The sequence below is a fragment of the Zonotrichia albicollis genome, chromosome W, assembly GCF_047830755.1.
Source record: "Zonotrichia albicollis isolate bZonAlb1 chromosome W, bZonAlb1.hap1, whole genome shotgun sequence".
In the NCBI taxonomy this organism is placed as follows: domain Eukaryota; kingdom Metazoa; phylum Chordata; class Aves; order Passeriformes; family Passerellidae; genus Zonotrichia; species Zonotrichia albicollis.
Genome location: NC_133859.1, coordinates 4,187,829 through 4,207,871, shown reverse-complemented (window position 1 = coordinate 4,207,871; position 20,043 = coordinate 4,187,829). Strand labels below are relative to the sequence as shown.

At 44.8% G+C, this 20,043-nt stretch overlaps 1 protein-coding gene across 9 annotated transcripts in view; it reads left to right on the top strand.

Moving 5' to 3' along the window:
• LOC141726933 (ceramide transfer protein-like) overlaps window positions 1–19,744 on the top strand; it is a 283,561-nt gene extending 263,817 nt beyond the window's left edge. For 8 of the 9 annotated variants that reach the window (XM_074532038.1, XM_074532035.1, XM_074532040.1 and 5 more), the window contains one exon: window positions 785–19,744. The gene's annotated coding sequence lies outside the window, so the exon portion shown is untranslated. The remainder of the gene's footprint in view (window positions 1–784) is intronic. The other variant, XM_074532036.1, reaches the window with a different exon arrangement.
• The last annotated feature ends 299 nt before the right edge of the window (window positions 19,745–20,043 follow it).

The following is a 20,043-nucleotide window of genomic DNA, read 5'->3' as shown; positions in this document are numbered from 1 at the left end:
AAAGCCATTGGAGAGAATCCAAAGGAAGGCCATGAAGATGGTGAAGGGCCTTGAGCAGAAGCCATATGAGGAGTAGCTGAGGTCATTTGGTTTGTTCGGCCTGGAGAAGAGGCAATTGAGGGGAGACCTTATTGCAGTCTACAACTTCCTCATGAGCAGAAGCAGGCAGGCAGGCAGGCTAGCAACTGATCTCTTTTCTGTGGTGGCCAGTCATAGGACCCGAGCGAATGACATGAAGCTGAGTCAGGGGATATGTAGCTTGGATATAAGGAAAAGGTTCTTTGCTCAGAAGGTGGTTGGACACTGGAACAGGCTCCTCGGGGAAGTGGTCACAGCACCAAGCCTGTCTGAGTTCAAGAAGCATTTGGACAATACTCTCAGGCACATGGTGTGCTTCTTGGGGCTGTCTTGTGCAGAGTCAGGAGTTGGACTCGATGTTCCTTGTGGGTGCCTTCCAACTGAGCATATTCTATGATTCTCTGAAAATGTGGTTTTATCATTTTTCTATGTATGCCATAGGCTACCTCTCTTTTTCGATTCTGTTTATTGTCAGACTCCAAAAGTCATAGTAGTTTCATCTTTCTGTGAGAGGTAGCCCAGTAATGATTCTCATTTTTAATTGTATATTGTTAAAGAACTAGTGTAGATGGATCATTTAAAACATAGCTGTCACTGGCCAGCAGTTCAAATGTGATAATAGTGCTGATACTATTTTAGGGGTTTAACAAGTTCTGGTTTTCCTATTAGTGTTCAAAATTTTCACTACTGTGTTTTGTCTTTGCAGTGATCAGAACAAGACTGGGTGAGCATTCCACCTTGAAGTGACCGATAAGTGCATAGAGCACTCAGTGTTGGAACAAAGGATCTATAGTCTTTTTATCATTTCTAGGGTTTGTATACTGAAGTAAAGAAGCACTGCATTACCATGAGGCTGAATATTTAATACTAACTGTCCCCTAAATGTTTTGATGAGTCAGTGTGTAATGATCAATAGATGTTTTGATAACATGCATATGGCTATTTTGATTGCTTTAGAAGAGGAAGAATGTGTACAGCTTTGAATCACCAACAGGGGTTACTGCTTTAATTTTGAACAACTTGCAGAATTTCACTGTCAACATTCCGAAGATACTAGTGCAGTTTTTGTGCATGTCTAAAAAGCACAAAAGACAAATGCACGTATAGCATACTCTATGTGCTTTATGTGCACAAAAATCTGTAGTATTTTGGTGGGGAGGGAGTTCAGTAAAGCCTAAGTGACTTATTAACAGGTTTTGTTTTGTTATAATCATAGTTCATTGCCATTTGTTTCTATAATGAATCATCTTGTTACATAAAATGTCAGGTAATAATTGAGGTCTGTCAACATCCTTATGACTTTGCCTTTTCTATTGTCTTACTCTTATGAAGATCTTTGGCTCGGAAGGAATAAGAGTGTGAAAAGCTTTATTTTTTCCCAGGTATGTTTCTATTGGATTTTTTAGTTATGCAATATGTGCTAAAGAAATGTTGCTATTAACATGATCCAGAAATTTCTAGGACAATTTTGTATGAGAGGGAATGACAGTGCCTGAAAGCCTAAAGTCATCTGATCATTATAAATGTGGACTGCTTTCTTGCATATCTGGGGCTTTCCCAAAGCTGTGAGAAGGTACACTATAATATTTACTGAAGTAATTTGGACTACATAAGACACCATTCCCAACCTAGAATGAGTACATTATTTTCAGATCCTGCATGTGTTTTTCTCATCTTGATAAAGCCATGGTATGAGGTTATTATAGAAAATAAGTTGCACTGATACTTGCCTCAGTCAAAAACTCATCAGTTATTAGGATGTAGAGTTCATATTGGAAAGTTCTGTCTATTTGCTATGATAATTTGTCAGATATTTGCCTGCCTATGATTCTGGATATGCTCATTAAGAGAAGTGTCTGGCAGACTAGTACTGATTTTGAGGTCTTTTATCCATGTCATGTAGCTGGAAACTCTTCAGAGACTGCTGGATGTTTCACTGACCTGTGTATTTCAAGAAAAAAAGTTTCAGATTTATTTTTTTCTCTCAAAAGAAAACTGAAAGTCTTGTTTGCTATAGTATGGTAGGTAACTGAAAATAAATAAAAATAGCAATTTAATAAAGATTTGGTGAATTATTAAATGTCATCTGCACAGTGTTGAAAAAATACTTTGTTAATTTTCTTTATAGAGATTAAATAATAGATAACACACAATTACACATGCATGCAGCTTTCATGTTCCATAACTTTTTCCTTTTTATTTGCGTTTTTCAAATGGTGTACATGGAATATGCCTTATTACAGTTATTTTATTAATTTGAATATCTATAAAAGTGCCTACATGTTAATGCTAGTAAGGCAAATAAGATAAAAAGGTGTATATTTACTACATTACTAGTGAACATTTTATGTAGTAATGTTAAAAAATATATCTCAAATATACTTCTTCATTTTAAAATCAACCAAGCAGTGGTTAATTCCACCATAGCTACTGATGGGAATGTAAAGGGAAAAAAAAGTCCAAAATGTAAAGAGTTTAACTCCATTTTTGGTTTTTCTTGTAGTTGTTGAACCCAGGCAACTAACTGTTCATTAATTTAATTGGATAACTTAATTTTGCAAAGGTATGGGAAGTTTACAAACCAGTATATTGTCCTGGGGTGACGTTACGATGCTTGTATCCCCATTCATATGTTCTGTGCCTTTAAGACCGGCTCTAAAGAGTGGAAGTTTTGTTTGGGTTTCTCTTATCAGGGACACAGAGATGGGCAGTACATAGGGCTGTTTTTGCTTCTTGTTTTCAGCTTGCTGCTTTGCTTGCTCTCTTTTCTTCTCTTGCTTCTGCTCTGCTTTGGCCTCTGCTTATTAGCTAGTTTAGCTAAACAGTCCAAATTCCTCCCTGGACTGTTTCTCTTCTCCTTTTCTTCGACCATCTCGAACCTGCTCTGGTCTGGGACCTGGGAACACCAAGGGTTCGCACCATTTAGCCTGCAGCAGCTGCCCCAGCGCTGGAGGGACTGAGAACAGAGCAACCACCCCTGAAAGAGACTTTCTGATTTTGTCACCTTTTTCAGAGCGGTGTCATCTGGTATTGTTCATTTTGTGTGCTGGGGGGTGCTGGGCCAGTCAAATAAACAGGTTCTTTCCACCTCTCTCCGAGGAATTCTTCCCAAACCAGTTGGGGGGAGGGACCGTGTGGGTTTTGCTTTCTGGAGGGGCCCTCCTTTGCAGATTCTTTAACAAATTTGCCCTAAACCAGGACAAATATTGGTGCCCATCCTGGGGGCTCGAGAGAGCGGAAAAACCCTGTTTTGACTGCATTTTGGTTGCTATTACTCTGTGTTCATTTAAATCAGCTAATAGCCATGTTTTTTGAATTCATAATGTCTATTGGGATGAAGGTTTGCATGCATTTCTGGTCCCTAGGGTTTTTTGAGATTTTAATACCTCTCTGGTCCCTAGGTTTATTTTCTTACCCAGAAATAGCTTTAGTATTGTCCCTAATACGTAGTTTTTACATCAGAGGGGCTGTGACCAGAATAGCTATCCTGCTGGGCTTGGTGGCAATGATGTGCAAGAAGTTTATAAACATGCTAGGGTCTGCTCCAGGTATGAATAGTTCATGGCTATGGTTATGCATCCAGTTTGTCGCAGGAGGAGCAGGAGGGAATGAGGTTTTTCAGCCTCTGCTTTCCTCCTTCTCCTATGAATCAGTTGCATCACTAGTGAAGGATGTTCAGTTTCCCTTCAGTGTTAAAGAAACCATCTTCCTGGTATTAATCTGGTAACCTTCCTCTATACAGCCTGCTGCTTCTCTAGAATGAGGGCTGAGATTTCTAGACAGGCTGATGAGACCCCTGAATCAGGAGTAGACCCAGGTGTGGAAAATCCTAAGTAGTGTGGGAAATGGGAGGATATGGGCCAAATCCTGAAGGAATTCTCTGACTCTATAGATTGGGATTTTCCCCATGAACAAATTCAGAATCCAGCTGAGGTGGGGAAATATCTGAAAGAGAAGTACCAGGATGAGCCTAAGGAGAGGAAGGTCATTGCAGTGAGCTGGGCCCTGGCATATGCTTATTGCACACTGCTAGATACTCTAGGGCAGCAGACAGAGGCAGGGTGGCAGGGAGATAAAGCAGCAACTATCCCAGTCACTCTGGCAGCAGCTAACACTCCAGGCTTGAAGCCAGCGGCCAAACCAGATAGTGAGCCTAAGCCAGCAGCTAAACCAATGGCTGTTGCTGCCAGCACTAGAAGTGGGAAATGCACGGACAAGACCAATTGACCAGTGGATGATGATGATGATGATGATGAAGGAGAAGGAACCTCAATGCCTCCTGATATAAAATCAGGAGTCAAAGCAGCCGGTGCAAGATCAGATGCAAATATTGAGTCCTTTTCCCTGAAGGACCTTCGTGGCCTACGGAAGGATTACACCCGACGACCTGATGAATCCATAATTAGTTGGCTGGTCCGTCTCTGGGATGCTGCAGGTGAGGCTACAATTCTGGATGGTACTGAAGCCAGGCATTTGGGATCCCTGTCACAGGATCCTGTCATAGACCAACAAATTATGAGAGGGCCTAATCCACACAGCCTCTGGGCAAGAATCTTGGACAGTGTTGCACGAAGATATCTGTGTGCAGATGATCTCTATATGCAACAAACTCAGTGGAAGACCATAGAGCAAGGGATCCAACGCCTGAGAGAAATGGCAGTGGCAGAGATTATCTTCTCAGATGATGTAACAACTAGGAACCCAGACTTAGTACCATGCACGTCTGTGATGTGGTGAAAACTTGTATGACTTGGGCCACATGAATATGCTTCTGCCTTAGCCATCATGAAGAGGGATGAGAGGGATGAGACTGTGCTTGACATGGCAAGGAAGCTCCGAGCATATGCAGATGCTGTACATGGCCCGACACATGCCAGAATCGCAGCGGTAGAAACACGTCTGCAGAACTTAGAGGATAAGATAGAGGAGAACCATAAGAAGCTTAGAGAGGAGATTTAAGAAGACCTTCTCCAAATTTCAGCAGTACAGATCAGAGGTTCTGGCATCCAAGGAAGATGTTTCCCAGATGGTGAGAGAAGGTACACCCCACGAGCTGAGCTGTGGTTTTACCTGCGTGATTGTGGGGAAAACATGAGAAGGTGGGATAGAAAACCTACTGCTGTTCTGGCACGACGGGTGCGTGAACTGAAGGAAGCCACCAAAAGCAGCTCCAGTTGCCCGTAGCCGAACGGCCAGGTATGATGATGATGACATGTCTGATCCCCTTGAAGGAACATCCAAAACATATGCCCAGGGAAAGAAGGATAACCAGGCTTAGAGGGGCCCTGCCTCTAGCCAGGTAGAGGCTAGGGAAAATCATGTTTTCTGATCTGTGTGGATTCGATGGCCTGGCACATCGGAACCACAAGAGTATAAAGCTTTGGTTGATACTGGTGCACAATGCACGTTAATCCCATCAAGACATGTGGGGACAGAGTCTGTTTCTATTGCTGGTGTGACAGGGGGATCCCAGGATTTCACTTTGGTGGAAGCTGATCTGAGCCTAACAGGAAATGAGTGGAAGAAGCATCTTATTGTGACTGGCCCAGAGGCCCCATGTATTTTGGGCATAGACTACCTTCGAAGCGTGTATTTCAAAGACCCGAAACGATTCAGGTGGGCATTTGGGATAGCAGCTGTAGAGACAGAGGGCATCCAGCAATTGAACACCTTGCCTGGGTTGTCTGAGAACCCATCTGCAGTAGGATGCCTGACGGGAGAAGAGCAACTAGTGCCAATTGCCACTTCCATAGTGCATCGACGGCAGTATAGGACCACTCGAGATGCTGTGATCCCCATCCATAAGATGATCCGAGAGCTGGAGAGCCAAGGGGTGGTCAGCAAGACCCACTCACCCTTCAACAGCCCCATCTGGCCTGTGCGAAAATCTGAAGGAGAATGGAGATTGACTGTGGACTATCGTGCATTGAATGAAGTGACTCCACCAGTGTGCGTTGCTGTGCTGGACCTGCTGGAACTCCAGTACAAGCCTGAGTCCAAGGCAGCAAGGTCATATGCCACTATAGACATTGCCAATGCATTTTTCTCCATTCCTCTGGCAGCAGAATGCAGGCCTCAGTTTGCTTTCACCTGGAGGGGAGTGCAGTACACCCAGAACCGACTGCCCCAGGGGTGGAAGCACAGTCCTACCATCTGCCATGGACTGATCCAGGCTGCACTGGAAAAGGGTGAGGCTCCAGAACATCTGCAATATATTGAGGACATCATTGTGTGGGGGAACACAGCTGCGGAATTGTTCGAGAAAGGGAAGGAAATCATCCAGATCCTCCTGGGAGCTGGTTTCGCCATTAAAAAGAGCAAAGTAAAGGGACCAGCTCGTGAGATTCAATTCCTGGGAGTGAAGTGGCAAGATGGACGGCGTCAGATTCCTACAGATGTCATCAACAAGATCACAGCAATGTCTCCACCCACCAATAAGAAAGAGACACAAGCTTTCTTGGGTGCAATAGGTTTTTGGAGGATGCATATTCCTGAGTACAGTCAGATCGTGAGCCCTCTCTACCTGGTCACCCGCAAGAAGAGCAATTTCCAGTGGGGCCCTGAGCAGCAACAAGCCTTTGTCCAGATCAAGCAGGAGATTGCTCATGCAGTAGCCCTTGGCTCGCTCAGGACAGGACCAGAGGTAAAGAACATGCTCTACTCTGCAGCCGGGAACCATGGCTTGTCCTGGAGCCTTTGGCAGAAGGTGCCTGGGGAGACTCGGGGTCGACCACTAGGATTTTGGAGTCAAAGCTTCAGAGGGTCTGAAGCCAACTATACTCCAACAGAGAAGGAAATCTTGGCTGCCTATGAAGGAGTCCAGGCTGCCTCGGAGGTAATAGGTGCTGAAGCACAACTCCTCCTGGCAACCCGCCTACCAGTTCTGGGGTGGATGTTCAAAGGCAAGGATCCTTCCACTCACCATGCCACCAGTGCTACATGGAGCAAGTGGATTGCTCTCAACACTCAGCGCGCCCATATAGGTAAACTGAATCGCCCTGGGATTTTGGAGGTAATTACAAATTGGCCCGAAGGTGAGAATTTTGGTGTCACAGATGAAGAGGAACAAGAACCAGTGACACGTGCTGAAGAGGCTCCTCCCTATAACCAACTGCCCCCAGAGGAAACACTCTACGCTCTTTTCACTGATGGTTCCTGTCGCATTGTAGGGATGAACCGGAAGTGGAAAGCAGCCGTATGGAGCCCCACACGACAGGTTGCACAAGCTACCGAAGGAGAAGGTGGATCAAGCCAACTTGCTGAACTCAAAGTTGTTTAACTGGCTGTAGACATTGCAGAAAGAGAGAAATGGCCAAAGCTCTACCTCTACACTGATTCATGGATGGTAGCCAATGCTCTGTGGGGATGGCTGGAGAGGTGGAAAAAGGCTAACTGGCAACATAGAGGGAAAACCAATTTGGGCTGCTGGTGAGTGGAAAGACATTTTTACCAGCGTAGGGAGGCTACCTGTGAAAGTCCGCCATGTGGATGCCCATATACCCAAGAGTAGAGATAATGAGGAGCACCAAAACAATGAGCAAGCAGACCAGGCTGCAAAGATAGGGGTGTCCAAAATAGACCTAGAGTGGGAACATAAAGGAGAGTTATTCCTAGCTCGATGGGTCCATGATGCCTCAGGCCATCAGGGCAGAGATGCCACCTATAAGTGGGCACGAGACAGAGGAGTGGATTTAACCATGGACAGTATTTCTCAGGTTATCCATCACTGTGAGACGTGTGCTGCCATCAAGCAGGCCAAGTGAGTGAAGCCCCTCTGGTACGGTGGGCGGTGGTCCAAGTACAAGTATGGGGAGGCCTGGCAGATTGACTACATCACACTGCCCCAGACACGCCAGGGCAAGCGCTACGTGCTGACCATGGTGGAGGCCACCACTGGATGGTTGGAGACCTACCCTATGTCTCATGCTACGGCCCGGAACACCATCCTGGGCCTGGAAAAGCAAGTCCTGTGGAGACATGGCACCCCTGAGAGGATCGAGTCCAACAACGGGACTCATTTCAAGAACAGCCTTATCAATACCTGGGCTAGGGAACATGGCATTGAGTGGGTGTACCATATCCTCTACCATGCCCCAGCTGCAGGGAAAGTAGAGAGGTACAATGGACTACTAAAAACCCAGTTGAAAGCTTTGGGTGGGGGATCTTTCAAAAATTGGGAGCAGCATTTAGCAAAGGCTTCCTGGTTAGTTAACACCCGAGGTTCCACCAACCGAGCAGGTCCAGCCCAGTCTGAGTCCCTGAATATAATAGAAGGAGACAAAGTCTCAGTGGTACATATCACAGGTTTGTTAGGGAAGACTGTGTGGATCAATTCTGCCTCGAGTACAGACAAACCCATTCGTGGGGTTGTCTTAGCTCAGGGACCAGGTTGCACGTGGTGGATAATGCGAAGAGATGGAACGACACGATGTGTACCTCAGGGAGATCTGATTGTGGGGTAAGAATGATATGCAATATCACTGTTCATTGGATCCTACTGCCATTGTCTGTACATTAAACCATACAGACATGAGATAGAAGGAAATGTGTAAGTGTTGAAGGTCTGGGCAAGTGGCAGATGGAGAAGGAAATGTGCAAGTGTCGAAGGTCTGAGCAAGTGATAGATGGAGCTTTAAGTGAGTAAAGTGAACGGGGGGAATCCTGCAGCTCTGTAGTATAGGGCCTGGATTCAGTGGTCCCGTATGGGGATGTGATGAAGGCATGATGGGTATTGCTTGTAAATTTTGGGGGAACAGATGGATATTTTGTACGAATACTGCATGATGTATGGTAGTAGGTTGATGATATGGGGATAAGGGGTGGAATGTCCTGGGGTGACGTTATGATGCTTGTATCCCCATTCATCTGTTCTGTGCCTTTAAGACCGGCTCTGAAGAGTGGAAGTTTTGTTTGGGTTTCTCTTATCAGGGACACAGAGACAGGCAGTACATAGGGCTGTTTTCACTTTTTACTTTTGGATTTCTCCTTTGCTCGCTCTCTCTCTGCTCTCACTTCTGCTTGCTTTTTCTTCTGCTTATTAGCTAGTTCTAGGTAAACAGTCCAAATTCCTTCCTGGACTGTTTCTCCTCTCCTTTTTCTTCGACCATCTCGAACCTGCTCTGGTCTGGGACCTGGGAACACCGAGGGTTTGCACCGTTTGGCCTGCAGCAGCTGCCCCAGCGCCGGAGGGACTAACAGAGCAACCACCCCCGAAAGAGACTTTCTGCTTTTGTCATCTTTCTCAGAGCAGTGTCATCTGGTATTGTTCATTTTGTGTGCTGGGGGATGCTGTGCCAGTCAAATAAACAGGTTCTTTCCACTTCTCTCCGAGGAATTCTTCCCGAACCGGTTGGGGGGAGGGGCTGTGTGGTTTTGCTTTCTGGAGGGGCCCTCCTTTGGGGATTCCCTACCAAATTTGCCCTAAACCAGGAGAGGGTCTGAACTTGGCCTTTACAATTTTGGATTTTCTCAATTTCTATTGCACTTTCCCTCTTCTGTTTGGTTTCTTCCAGATCATTTTATATAGGAACTCCTAAACTTGATCCAGTTTCCTTGGGTAATAAGAAGAAAGCTGGTTTTATTATTCTAGCGGTGCAGCTGCCAGACCAGTCTCCTGACAAATTAGTGTATGCTGTAGTACCAGAGATCAAAGCTAAGTGTTTAGGGCTCTCCCGAAATGTGTTATCAGTTTCTGTTGGGCATTCCCAATATTTGCACAGTTCTTTCATTTTCCAAAACGGGTTTATCTCTTTTTCAGTACACTCATAAAATTCATACACTCCATGATGGGTACACTTGTCTCTTTCTTTTTTCTCAACAGACTCTGATTTAGTTGGATCTCTTGGGATCCACTGGGTAGCTGAATACTTTACTGCTAAATACTTGTTACAAACCATCTTTCTTACTGTTTTTACCATTTCTTTTCTTTTGACTAGATCTACTGAGCTGGCTTCAGCAGCATCACATTTAAAGCACAACCAGGCTTCTCCTATAGGGCACTCTCCCAGGAGTGGCTGCCTAAAAGTGACAGTATTCTGCGCTATCCAATACATTCTCTTATTTTTCTGATAAAGGACCACATGGGAGAGGTTAACACAATTTGGGTTAGAATTGATGTGGACTCTAGACAAGAGCTCACTTATTCCTCCTCATAGAGGGGTTGGTAGCACTCACTGCACGGCTCTCCTGGGCTCCTAAGAGCACTACCAGCAATTAGAGCCATCATTACTACCCTTCCTAAGAGTCCGGTATGGATCATCTTGCACAGCCTGCCCACCCGACCTTGCCTCTTGGGGAATTTTTACTAAAAAGAAGCTTCCAAGCTCTTTAGAGTCTCTTCTACTCGCTGCTCTGGTTAAACCTCTCTTGGTCTGTTCCCTACTAATTTGATTTCTCTTAGGGGAGTGCTCTGTAGAGGATTAACCTGGAGTCTTTAGAACCAAATTGGGGAACTTAACTAGAATTACTTATTTACAGTTTTAAACTTTTTATAAACTTATTTTACACACAGAACTGTCTTGAAACATTTTAAGCTATGTTAGGGCTCTGATACCAATTATTTTCCTATACAGTTCAGTCTTTTTGACTCTTCCTTCTGAGAGTCAACTTTAAATCTTTTGGTCTTTTTATCACGGTATACTCGGGTGAATTAACTTGTGACGTGGTTGACTCTTGTCCGGTGCCCAGAGGTGAGAGTGATGTGGAATCTGGTCCAATGTCAGAGGGAGAAGCTGATATCAAATTTGGTCCCGTACTTGAGGGTGAGACTAGCCCTTTTATTCTTGTAATGTGAGTCCAACCTTTTTCTCTGGTCCACACAGCCGAATTTGTGATGAGGAGTACCTGAAAGGGGCCTTCAAATTTAGGCATTAATGGTCCATTATTCCAGGATTTTATCAAAACTCAATCTCCTGGTCTAATGTTATGAACTTTCGTGTCAAGAGGGGAAGTTTGGGGGAGGTATCTTCTTTTTCTATGTCCTTCCAGAGTTCTTCCAGTTATCTCTAAATACTTTCTGGTAGCTTCTTCTCCTTCCAGATAGTCTCTTGTGCTATAGGGTGTTAACAAGAATGGCAGTCCAAACATCATTTCATAAGGTGAAATTCTCATGTCAGACCGAGGTCTTGTTCTGATGCGCAAAAGCGCTAGGGGCAAACACTTCAGCCAATTCATTTTTGTTTCTTCAATCAATTTAGTTAATACATTTTTGAGAGTTTTGTTCATCTGCTCCACCCTCCCAGAGCTCTGGGGGTGCCACAGAGTATGTAATCTCCCTTTTATTCCTAAAGCTCTGATTATATTTTGCAATGTTTGGGACACAAAATGGGGACCTCGGTCTGAGTCTATGGTGTTCACCATTCCATATCTGGGGATAATGTTCTCTAGGATTACTTTTAGCTATGACTTGAGCTGTTTCCCTTCTAGTCGGGCAGGCTTCTACGCAATGAGTAAGGTGATCAACTATAACCAGTAAATATCTGTACCCTTGCACTGGGGGCATCTCAGTGAAATCTATCTGTATGCTTTGGAAAGTTCTTAAAGCTAATTCTCTCCCTCCAGGTGCTACTTTTCTCATGACTTTCTGGTTCACTTTTTGACAAATGACACACCCTCTTGTAATTGCTTTGGCCAGGCCATATACACCTATGCACAGGTTATTTCTTAAGAAATGATCACATAGTCCTTGGGCTCCCCAGTGAGTTAATTTATGTAGTTCTGTTAGCACTGTCTGAGCCAGTGCTTTATTCAAAACCCTCCGTCCATGTGAGGTTAACCACTCTTCTCGTTGCCCTTGGAGTAACTTTAAATCTCTTATAGCCTCTAATTCTTTTTCACTAAATACGGATTATTCTCTTCTTTCTCCTTCTTCAGGTGTCGTTCCTGCTTTAAAAATTTTTACTGGATCCCCTGGTTCTAAAGCTGCTTCTTTGGCTATCTTATCAGCCAGTCGGTTTCCTCTAACTTCAAGACTGTCTCCTCTTTGGTGCCCTTTTATATGGAACACCGCTATTTCTGTTGGTTTCTGTAGAGCTTCTAATACTGATCTGACTAGGTTCTCATGGGCTAAGCTTTTTCCTTTTGAGCCTAAATACCCACGCTCCTCCCATATTTTCCCAAATGTGTGAACTATCCCAAATGTGTATTGGGAGTCTGTATAAATGGTTCCCTGGTCTCCCTCCAGTAAGTCTAATCTCCTTTTCAGGGCATATATTTCACAACTTTGGGCTGACCAATTTGGGGGAAGTTTCCCTTTTTCTGCAATTTGTAATGTTTCTCCATCTATAATGGCATAACATTAAGCCCTTTTTCCATCTACTACCCTCAAAGAGCCATCTATGAACAAGATTCTTCCAGTTGCTAGAGGCTGATCTAAATCTTCTCTTTACTTTTGTTTGGAGGTTAACCAATTCAAGGCAATCATGTTCTAAATTCTCTATAGGCTCTCCCATTAGGAATTGTGCTGGATTGAGGGCATTTGATGTGATAAATTCTAAGTCCTCTGTGTTCATTAGTATTATCTCATATTTTAATATTCTGGCATCGGTTAGCCACTGCTGAGCCCTCTGTCTCAGTACTGCCTTAAGGTCATGAGGAGTATGTACTTTAATTTTTCCTTGTAAGGTCAATTTTTGGGTCTCCTCTATCAGGACTGCAGTTGCTGCTACTGCTTGTATACACACTGGCCAGCCTCTAGCCACTGGATCTAACAATATGGAGATGTAAGCAATGGGCTTTCTGCAGCCTCCCCACTCTGGAGTTAGTACGCCATAGGCTATACCCCCTTCTGCACTCACAAACAGGTCAAAGCCCTTCCTGAGGTCTGGTAAGCTTAGGACCGGGGCAGAAGACAACTTGTCTTTTAGGTTCTCTAATTGTTGGTCATATTCAGCTGTCCAAATTAGGGGATCTGGAGCTACTAATTTATTGTGTAAAAATTTTACACACTGCATGTATTGATGTAAGCATAACTTGCAATATCCAAACAGGCCCAGGAGTTTTCTCACATCTCTTTTTGTTTTTGGGGCTGGGAGAGCTAGAATACCTGAAATTCTGTCTGGGCTTAACTTCTTATACCCCCCTCCTATTATGTGCCCTAGGTATGTTATTTCTGATTGCACGAATTGCAGTTTTTCTTGGGAAAGCTTTAGTCCTTTCTCCCCCAGAAAATTCAAAAGCTTAATGCTAGTTTTTCTGACCTGATCTTTTCCCTTCCCTGAAACCATCAGGTCATCAACATACTGCAGGATCTGCACTTCTTCTTCAGGGACAAATTGTTCCAACAAACCCTCCAATGCTTGTCCAAAGAGGTTGGGGGATTCCGTGAACCCTTGTGGTAATCGGGTCCATCTTAGCTGTTGTCTCCTTTTTGTACTTGGGTCCTCCCATTCAAAGGCAAACCAATCTCTACATTCCATTGCCAGAGGACACGCCTAGAAAGCGTCCTTCAAATCTATAATGGTGAACCAAGCATGTTCTCTTGGAATTCTGCTTAGGAGACTATACGGGTTGGGCACAACTGGATGCCTGGCAATGGTCCTTTTGTTGACCTCCCTCAAATCTTGTACCAGCCTATATTGCCCTTCAGCTTTCTTAACTGCCAGTATAGGGGTATTGTGCGGTGACATACAGAGTTCCAAAATTCCCTCTTGCAACAGTTGTTCAATAACTATGGCAAGCCCCTTCTTTCCTTCTAGGGAAATCGGATACTGTTTAACCCGTATGGGTGAAGTATCATCTTGCATTTTTATTGTTATCGGTGGAATGTCCAATAAACCTCGCTTTCCCCCTTCAGCCCACACCTTGGGGTTTATCTCTGCGATATCTCCTTGGGATAACTTCATCACTTGTACCACCATCCTCCCTTCTCTTGGAACAATCCCAACCCCCAAATGAACTTGCAGATCTCTTCCTAACAAACTTTTTTCTAGCTTAGGAAGATAAATAAAATTAGCTTCACACTGTCTTGAGTTTCCAATTATTTTTACATCTTCAATCACTGATGCTCTAAATGGTTTCCCTTAAGCACCTAACATTTCACAAAATTTTCTCCCAATTTCCATACCTTTTGGTACTTTGTCAAGACAGGACTTATCTGCTCCTTTATCAACCAAAAATTCAAATTTTTCATTTAGGGGTCCCACCTCAAAATTTACCAAGGGCTCTTCTAGATGTTGCATCGGGTCCCCTAAAGTATAGAGCTCTTGACACCCCTAATCATCACCCCTAAGGATCCTCCCTAAATTATCTTGTTCCCTGACTATTGCCTCATCGAGACTGAGCTTTCTACAAAACTTACTGATGTGTCCTGCCTCTCCACAATAATAGCAGTGTCGTTCTCTCAAAGGGACTTGAGGTCTCTCCATCCTCCTTGTACCTGACAGTCCTAGCCTATCCTTGCCTCTTCCTGGTGGTGGATTCGCTCATTCTTTTGTTACCTTGGATCATGGTATAGAATTGCTTGCCCCTGCCCTTTCCCTAGCTACGGCAACCATGATCCTATCCTTGGCCTTTGCTTTTTCTTCCTCCCTCCTTAAATACACCTTCAATGCTTCTCTTAATAACTCATTAATGTCCTTTTCTTACCAATCTTCAATCTTTTCCAGTTTTCTCTGTATATCTGGCCAAGATTTGGTAACAAATTGGACTTGTAGTAGCACTTGACCTTCTAGGGTGTCTGGGTCTATTCTGGAGTACAATTGGAAGTTCCGCTTTAGGCGGTTAAGCCAGGCAGCAGGAGCTTCATCCTTCTCTTGTGCACCCTCAAATGCCAATTTGGTATTAGTTCCTTTGGGAACTGACTCTTTGATTCCCCGTATTATCAAAGACCTATATTCCATCATGGCCTTCCTCCCTTCTTCCTGATTAGGGTTCCAACTGGGACCTATTAGTGGCAATTTTTGTTCACCTGATGGCACCTGGGGTCCTGGACGGTTATCTTTCTCCCAAATTCTTATGCTAGCCGCCCCAATCATCTGGACCTCTTCTGGGGAAAATAATATATTTAGAATGGAATTCATCTCCCCCCAAGTGTAGATATTTGGACCTAGAAACTGATCTACTTGGTTAGCTATGCTCACTGGGTCCTCAACTAAATGCTCTAACTCTTTCTTGAATCCTCTCACCTCAGAAGCAGTTAGAGGGGCATTCACAAAGCCAACACCTACCTCTACTTCTCCCATAGGAACTTCTCTGAGGGGAAAAAGTCTCTTTGCCTTGGAGGTCCTGGATGTGGTACCACAGTATGGCCCATCTTCAGATGCCAAACTACTAGTTTGAGGGATATCTGGGTTACCCTGAACTTTCTGCAGATCAGCAGATATATTTGGTGATAACTGCTTACTAGGCAAGGAGGCATTTGTGTCCCAACTAGGAGGAGGTAAAGGGACAGCGATAGAAGGAGGAGAAGAGCTTGAATACATATTAAGTGGAGCTGGAGAAGGGGTGAAGAATGCAGCAGGTGTAGTAGGCACTTGTGGTGGTGCAGAAGGAACTGGAGGAGCTGAAGGGAGTGGTGAGGGAGTGGTTACTAGGGAAGATACTGGGTCTATCATAGGGGAAGACAAAGAGGTAGAAGGAGGAATTTGAGCAGGTGGTAATGAGATGGCAGCTGGGGGAAGAACCGGACTTGCCATTTGAGGTGCCCGAGGAACAGGATTATAAGGTGGAGGAGCAGTAGGAGGCAAATAATCCAGGGGGTCCCATCTTTTACCAATTCCAGCATCCTCTCCTTCATTCCCCTCTTTCGTCTTCTGTACCTTACAAATTCACACCCCTTCATCCCCAATAGCATTTTTTAACCAGCAAGCTACATACAATAATTGCTCAGGATCGGTATCTCCTCGAGCTGTCAGATAGTGACTCAGTTGCTGGCACATCCATTTGTCCCTTGTCCCACACCAAGGCCATCCTCCTTGCACCTTTAATTCTGGCCAGACTTCTACACAGTAGTGGATCATCTTCACTTTATCTAATCCCTCCGTGGCCTCTATAGAATCCCATTTCTCTAACAGTTCCCCTAAGGGGCTATTGGGAGGTATATTCCTCAATCTCTTGCCTGTCTTCTTCCTATTACACCCTCCCATTTTTCAGGTCTCAACAGAAAAAAATCCCAAAAGGTGCCTCTACAGACAGGTAACCTCAAAAAAATCTTGTTTGAGGAGCTTCAGCCTCCTCCACCAAACTTCAAATGTTTGCCTGATGCTCAGGACTTTACACTGAAACAACTGCCTGATCTCTTGATTCCCTAACTTTACCAATGTCAGGTCTTATATCTATCAGGACTTGAAAATACGAAACCCTGGCGTAAGAAGCCGGTTCGTGCCTGACTCCCCTCTGTCAGGAAAAACACCTGCCTGATTTCTAGTTTGCCTAACCTTCCAATTGTTACGCCTCAGCGTATCAGGACTTAAAAACAAACCCCAGCTTCCTTCACTGGGATTTGTGCCTGACCCCTTTGTCAGGACTTAATTTGCCTGCAGGGCTTGTGAGCTTGCCTGAACCCTCCTTGGGACTTGCAATCTGCCTGATTTCACTCTGTCAGGACTTTTGGGGGTGCGTGCCACTCATACAACTATTTCCTCCGCACGCCTGGAGGGGGGGGCCTCTATCCCCCTTAGGAGACAACTCACTCATGCTGATTCCATGCGCTTCCCCCTGTTCCCGGCCGGCTCCCTCGTGGAAGTCCAAATATGTGGTACTAAGGGTTCCACACTCGCTCGTCTCCTACTCCCACCACCGGATTTCTCACCAGTCCGGTGCTCCTCTGCCTCACTGGTCCCACGCTGATCTTCTCTTAGTCCTGATAGCCAGTTGTCCTGAAGATCCAAGATGGCCGGTCCTGGTGTCCTCTTCAGGCGTGGCTATCCTGGACGAGTCCCCAGCTGAATTAAACAGGGCAGGAGACTTTTTCTCCTTTTAATGCCTTTATTAAAAGTTATCAGCTCAAGACTGGGAAGCCTGATGGGTCTGCAGTCTCCGTCGTCTCTCCCAGGGTGACTCGGAGGAGGAAGATATGCGCAGCTTTGTCCACTAGGGGCAGAGCTGGGGGCCCAGTCTTCCTGGGAGCCTTGGGAGTGACTCCAAACTCGACTTTCCACTGCCTCCCGGCTCCGGGTCTCGTTTTAAGATGATTTCTTTGCTCAGGGTGAGGGTCAACGAAGATTTTCAGCATCTCTGCAGGCTCGGCACTCTGCTCCTCACGTCCAGACATCACTCTAAATTCTTAATTTTGCATTGGCTTATTGTTTTTGGAGTCTTTTTCGGTAAGTTTGACACTTCCTATGGCATGCTGATCCCAAAGTTCTTTTGCATCTTCTGATGCCCCCCTCCCACGTCTTGTCCCCTCCCTTAACTGTCTGGGGAGAAGAGCCATTAACTTAGCCCTAGCCAGGGCCTTTACTGATACAAAAGGAACTATTAACTACAATGACTTGTGATTATCATAACAAACAGGTAGCACTGTAGCAGCAACACTGGTCTGACTGGTTTTGTAACCCTTTTTTTCCCCCCCAAAAAAGAGGCAGAATTTTGTTTATAACACTTTTGATTTCATTTCAAGACTCATCCCCTTTCTTCATCAAAAAAGAGTATAATAGGAGTTCGAATCAACTAGAATCTCTGAGATCTCCCTGACATAACAGGCGGATCCTCAGCTGGACTGGACCAATGAACTTTGTCTCTACGTTTGGTAGCTATATACCTTCTTTCTCTTCCTCCCTCTTTTTTCCTTATTCTTCCCTTTTCCCCCAATCCCCCCCAACACATTTTGCTGTGGTCATTCAATAAAGGTGCATTTGTTTATGATTATTACTGCAAATCCCCTTGCTGTGTCAGTTTTTTGCACTCTGAGATCAATTAACGAACCTTCAAGAAAACCATTCGTAAGGATGGACCGTGACACCGCACAGCTGAATTACATATCTCTCGATATTTTGCTTCTTTACCCGGGACTTTACTAGCAGGAATTCAGGCTGCTACAATGGTCCTCCCCAGTTCAATGCCCTATTTTACCCTCCCTCTCTTGCCTGCAGAGGGATGGAGAGGGGAAATGGAGGCACAAAAGGGAACAATCTCAGGTTGAGATAAGAACAATTTACTGCAAACAGTAAGGAGATAAGAAAACAAACAGTAGCAGTAACAATACTAATGAGAGAGGGTGCAAGAAAAGAAACAATTCATACAGAAACACCCCCACTCCCCCAACAATAGAAAAATCCGGACAGCTCCCTCTGCCACTTTTACTCAACCAGAAGGCACCCCCTTCTACTCCAAAGAGATTCCTTCCCCCTGCCCCAGGAAGTTACCTGAAGTAGAACAGAATAACCACCAGGTCCTAGCCATACCCCCTCATGGAAACTGTAAACATTAACCCTGTTGTGGCTCAAACCAGGACATTATCCACCTCTTATTCTAAACCTTTCTCGTTGTGCCCAGATTCTATGCCTTCCACCTATATACATATACATACATACATACATACGTTTACATACATATATACACATATATATGTGTGTGTATATATATATATACATATATATGTGTATATATATATGTGGTGTTACATTTTATTTAAATGGTATGCTCTGTCTCACTCCTTGAAAATGTACGGTTTATTCCAAGCCTGTGGTCCTCCCCTGAAGTATCACGTATCTGTAATCGCATTGGCCCAAGTCTTACCCTGCGCCCACTTTGAATCTCCCTGTTAAGCTGTGCGGGGGAGACCACGGTCTCTCTTGGCCCTTTTCTCCCTAGGCTCTCCCTCTCTCCCCCTCCCTTCTCCTTCCCTCCTTCTCCCTCAGGAACCATGCTGCTCCTGGGGGTGGGACCCCCAATAAACCCTCATCTAATTAGCACCCTGAGAAGCCATGTGGAGTCTCCTTCCCTGACTGCTGCTACCAGCGAACATACAGCTTAGGGGCCCTCCGGGAACTTCCTGGGAACCCTCAAACAAACTGCAACTTATATATACATATATCTATTTATAAGCACACAGGTATCATCTCTATAGTCAATGGCTGCCACTCCAAGCTGTCTGTTGAGTTCATTTAGTCCATGACTGTTGATTCTATCCATTCTAGATGTCTTCCAGGGGCAGGATGGCTGGTGTGCTGTCAGCTGGTTGCTGCATCAGGAGCTCATAGCTCATGTATCTGGAGTTATGGCATACATACAATTTAACATTACAGACTGTTCTCATAAAAAAAGAAATCTCCCTCTTGAAGTACACATTTTGTTTCCCTGTCCCTCTACATTACCCACCAAGTGCACCTAGGTCCTTGAACAAAAACAACCCCATGGATGGGTTTGCCTTTTTTTGAGGCAAGATTAGTTTAAACTGTCTTGCATAACACATTCCTCATATGCAGCACGGGGACTTTATCCTCCTCTACAGTACGTGGAGTTTTGGATTGAGCAGCGCCAGCTCATTGGTAGAGCCTCTAGTGTTAACAAACCAGGTGGCCTATGTGAAATGTAGATCCCAATGTTTGAAGGTCCCACCATCCATTGCTTTCAATGTGGTTTTTAACAGTCCATTGTACCATTCAACTTTCCCAGAGGCTGGTGCATGATAGGGAATATGATATACTCACTTAATCCTGTGTTTTCTGGCCCAGGTGTCTATGAGGCTGTTTTTGAAATGAGTTCCATTGTCTGACTCCAGTTCTTTCTGGGGTGCCATGTTGCCCCAGGACTTGCTTTTCAAGGCCCAAGATGGTGTTCCAGGCCATGGTGTGAGGCACAGGGTACATCTCTGGCCATCCAGTGATTGTTTCCCCCATTGTCAGCATGCAGCACTTGCCGTGGTGGGTTTGCAGAAGAATGACATAATGAATGCACCAGGCCTCCCCATATTTCTATTTTGACCATCGTTCCCCATACCACAGGGGCTTTACCCACTTAGCCCTGCTTGATCGCAGCGCATGCTTCACAGTTATGGATAACCTGGGAGATGATGTCCATGGTTAA